The sequence below is a fragment of the Cherax quadricarinatus genome, chromosome 34 (genome assembly GCF_038502225.1).
Source record: "Cherax quadricarinatus isolate ZL_2023a chromosome 34, ASM3850222v1, whole genome shotgun sequence".
Classification (NCBI taxonomy): Eukaryota; Metazoa; Arthropoda; class Malacostraca; order Decapoda; family Parastacidae; genus Cherax; species Cherax quadricarinatus.
In genome coordinates, this window is record NC_091325.1 from 11,930,346 (window position 1) to 11,935,345 (window position 5,000).

The 5,000-nt window shown below is 39.7% G+C and overlaps 1 protein-coding gene across 10 annotated transcripts in view; it reads right to left on the reverse strand.

Annotated features, from left to right (window-relative positions):
- The window catches only part of pdm3 (pou domain motif 3), a 1,342,109-nt gene that overhangs the window by 892,287 nt on the left and 444,822 nt on the right, over positions 1-5,000 (reverse strand). The window lies entirely within an intron of this gene.

Consider the following 5,000-nt stretch of genomic DNA (forward strand, 5'->3'; position numbering starts at 1 on the left):
TTCCCTTATTTTTATTTGCTATAATGCATAAACGATTTTTCTCTCCTTCCTCCCTCCTTCCCCTCTCTTGCCCCAACCGTGGGGTCGTTGGTCACTGCTGGTAATGATGTTAAGGAACCGTTCTAGACCCTCCTGCCTCCCTCCCAGCCCCATACCCCCTCCCCTTGGCCGGCTAGCTGCGAGATTGATTACTCTGGTGTAATTTGGTATTAGGACGCCACGCCATATATTCATGAGGTGTGCTTTATAGGAGAAATGAATCTACATCTACTGATTAATCCGGCGTAAGATAGCGACTGGCGATTATATGCCAACCATAACCATAAATCCACAAGCATGATATACGCCACAAGGATCTATTATAAATGAGACACTTGGTGATGAGTTGGGTTTCAGCAGTAGCATGGACGAGCAGACGCTGAGGTGCGCGCACAATGTCTCCTAAATTAATCGCAGCACCCAGACAGCGCTATAATAGAAAAAGGAAAAGAAACAGGAAAAAAACAAACGGATACAACAATACGTATAGAACCGTGCATGATTTTATAGTGCATATCCGTAGCTTATTTTAGGATCCATCACGCTAATAATTCCCTCCTGAGCCAAAGGGTGGATAGAAAAATAACAATATGAAAATTACATGCTGACAACACACAGTGTTGTTTTATGTAGTTCTGATGGGCTCTTCGACAAAAATCGCTCATGATAAAATATATAATCGCAAATAAAAGCATAAATCGGTGGGGGGAAAAGGGAAATTCAATAGAACCCTGCAGTTATTCAACGATAAAACATTTCAGCAAATGGACGAAGCATTGTGACAAAAGCTCCCTACACTTCGGTGCCAACGAGGGTAGGGAGGGGAGGCCGCTGCATAGAGAGAGAGGGGAAATGCAAACTAACACTTTTAATAACAATGCACTTGTGACTTCATGCTTGATGAGAAACCCAAGCCCAAATTAATGTCCCTAAAATGGCCACATGACTTGGGGTTGATTTAGAGAGATACTTTAGTGTTTGGCTGCTGGTAATTAGGTAACTCCTGCTTGCAAAGGCACAATTAAATCAATCTACTTGTTGATATTTTTCAGTGCATTTATGTCGCGATATCCGACTTTGACTCTTGGATCAGCTTTCCATTGGGGGTTAACATAGAGCGTAGATAATTCACCGAGCTATTCATCGCTGGCGCAGGTGAATATCGACCCTTGTGACGAGGTCAACAAGGGTGAGTGTTGCGTGCGCCTCCCAGGTCGACCCGCTAACACTGACTGCATGCCGCGTTCACCTTTATGGTGGACGATTATGCACTGCATGTCTGTACATCACATCGATGGTTCAAATCATTTATATTTCTCTGGGTGTAAAAACGGACATCAATTTGAAGGTAATTACTCGCGCATAGAGCCACCACGGCGCTGATATATGTCAGTTGAAATATCGATCCCCAGCCAGCATGGGGGTGTATTTAGGGAAAAGGGGGGGAGAGAGACCAAAATCAATTAAATTGTAGAGGAGAGAAGCGTGGGTTATCGCTAGTGGTAGCCAGCGCTTGTGGTGTATTAATATTATATTCACAGGGGAAACGCCTAACCCGTGGGGGTCACAACGCCTGGGGAATGAGAAGTAATCATATTCGATCCAGTTCCTCGGGGCAAGAACCCATCGTCAGCAACAAGGCTTGTGGTGCAGGGTCAAGGGTCGCGCCGTAGAAGCTTCTCAGAGAACCTGATCCTATCACACCTCTAATGTTACGAAACGAACCCAGACGAGCTGCTGCACAGTGCCTGAAAGAACAAGCACCTGCCATCAGGAGGGAGCGCTACGCATTAAGTGGTAAAAGAAACGGACACTGCACGTGGCAGTGCAACGTGCAGTGTGGTTTGCTGCCTGTACTCAGTGTGAGTAGTTCTGGCCTCAATACGAGTAGTTCTGGCTTCAATACGAACAGTTCTGTCCACAACATAGATAGTATGTCCCCAATACGAATAGTTGTGTCCACAATAAGAATAGCTTTGTCCTTAATACGACTAGTTCTGTCCCTAACACGAGTAGTTCTGTTTATAGCATGAATAAGTCCTGTATAATGCGGGTAGTTTTGCCCACATTACAGATTACTTTGTCATCATTAAGAGTAATTCTGTCTTCAATCAGAGCAGTTCTGTCCACAATATGACTTTGTATTCAATGTGAGTAGTTCTTTTCTAAACAGGATTAGTTTTGTGGTCAAAACTAAGAAGTCTGTTCTCAATACGGACAGTTCTGTGCTCAGTATGAAAACCTCTCTTCTATGTATGAGAACTTATGCCACTTCTTTCTTAATGCCTGAGAAGTGCTTCTCTCCTCAATACGAAAAGCTGTCTCTACAATGAGAACAATTCTATCTACAACACTATCAGTTCTGTCTACAATACGAACAATTCCCTCAACACGAACAGTTCTGTCTAAAATATAACCAATTCTGCTTGTAATATGAATAGTTCTGTCAACATTACGAACACTTCTGTCTACAATGCGAGCAGTTCTGTCTACTTGTACAGTTCTCTCTAGAATACGAGCAATGGTGTCTAAAATAATAACAGTTCTGTCTAAAATAAGAGCAATTCTATCTACAATGGTAGCGGTTGTCTTCAGTATGATCAGTTCTGTTCTCAGTTCTGTCCTAAATACTAGTTGCTTTGCCCAAATTGCTAATAGTACTCTCCTCATTAAGAGTAGTTCTGTCATCATATGAGTAGTTGTGTTCTTAAATACGAGCAACTTTAACCTCAATGAAAGTTCTAACCACAATAAAATTAATTCAGTCCTCAATAGGAATAGTTTTGTGAATATGAAAAGTTGTTCGTAAGACTATATCAACAGACTATATTAGTAGTTCATCCACAAGTAGTTCTGTCCTCAGTGCGAAACGTTCAGCACTCTATATGAGTTCTGTCTACATTACGAGAAGTTCTATTCTCAATAAGAGTGGTTCAGTACTCTATGCGAATACTTTTGTATACCTCCAGCTCTATTAATAATACCAGCAGTTCGATACTATTTCTACCCTGAATACAATAACATCAAAACTAGTAGATCTGGCTGAGAGACTGATCACCCCTTCTACAGTTTGTTTCCTCTGTTTTCCGACTGAAGAAACCTGCTGAGCAGACGATACGTTTGGTCAACAGAGATACCAGATTGATGTACATGTGTGTTTCTCATTTTGATCTGGACTTAATACGAAAAGTTTTCTTCTCTATGAGAGTATTTCTGTTCGTATATAAGGAACTCTGCCTGTAATAGGAATACTTCTGGCCTCAAAGTGGACGGTTCTTGTTCAATACCAGTATGTCCTAAGCATAAGCAATTTAGTTAGTATTGAGGAGATGAATACTGGTACTAACACTTCTCAATCAACGATTGATGTAAGAATTCAATACATGCATGACAGGTTACTGAATCCGGTAAAGTGTATTGTAGTGTATGGCACCGTGTGACAGTATCCAGTGTATTGCAGTGTGTGCCAGTGCGGGAAAGTGACTATCGCTTAACAGCGTCAAGTATCAAATATGGCAGACGAAGTGAAATTTGATTGACAAATATTCGGTAACCATAAGAATGTGTAAGGAAGTCAAGATGATCATTTATTATTTGCTCTTCTTTGAGCATTTGTGACTTCTTATTTCAACACTCAGCACACTGTTGACCTTACCAGGGGTCTATTTCTATCACCTAGGGATTGAGAATAATACTAATAACAAATGAACATTGAAAAAAATGAACACCACAACCACAAAAACAATTATTACCATCTAAAAAATTCACCACAAACATTATAACCACCACAAAAAACAACGACAAAAAGCTTTATAACAAAGGATGGTGTTTATGTTGATGACAATTTTTTTTTCATAAATGAGGAGAGCAAAAACGTTTCATACTTTGAGAAAAATAAACAACCACTTAAGCATAATTTATAGTGGAATAGAAGACTGAGGGTAGGTTACCCTCTCATGATGCTCTTATCAGAGGTATTCCATTATCAGAATTTAGTTTACCTTGAACCTTAAAAAGAAAACAGCCTCCATTTTGACCAGATTATGATGTGCAAAGCACTTGGTACAAGAAATTTAAGCTACATTCTCTTACTTGGATCAAACCTGATTGCCTTCTATTACGTAGGTGCAGTATATTCTATGAATATACTACCAAGTGCAGTCAATGAAGTGCCTGATCTCACTTGCACTCATTGTACAGTCAAAGACAGCGTGAACAAGAAAACGACACCATTTCTATAAAAGCCACAAAACTTGCTTTATTTCAAAAGGTAAAGCAAAAGCAAATCGTAGCTGGTTTAGATGTACTGAGAACTTTTAGCCAGTGTTGTTTAGAAAGTAAGGAAGTAGCCAGCGTATTTGAAATTCTCACAGAAATTTTACCGCTCAAGCATAAGGCACACTGACGCACATTTTATCACTGGAACAATTATGCATAAGAGATCTATGAGAATCATAACAGTCCTGCAGCTTTTCAGAATATTAGGAATCATAATAACATTAATATCGTTGATGCATCAGTTAAAAATCAAATTGTCAATTATTACAAATGTACTAGTAGTATACTAGTAGTCTAGTAATAACTAAATACACAGGCGTCATATACTGCCTGGGGAAGTGTAGGATATCAGGTTTGATCCTGAGAATGGAAAGGTAGATCCAGTTCCTTATATCAAAAGCCATTTAATATACAGAGGAATTCCTTAAATAAAAATACCCTCCCCCTCCCTGTGAAGGGAACAAATTCTGTGCACAAGTGCACAATACTAAAGTAGACCACTATTGTATCACTACATAATTTCAACATTTCATACCGATAAATGAAATCTGAAGGAATTCATCTCTATCCTTGTAAATATCCCCATGATAAATTCTGGTATAACTAAAGGTCCTCTTCAGGGGAAGAAGAGGATTCATTCACGAAAAATATTAGCTTAGGTTCTATACTGCTGAATGTGGATT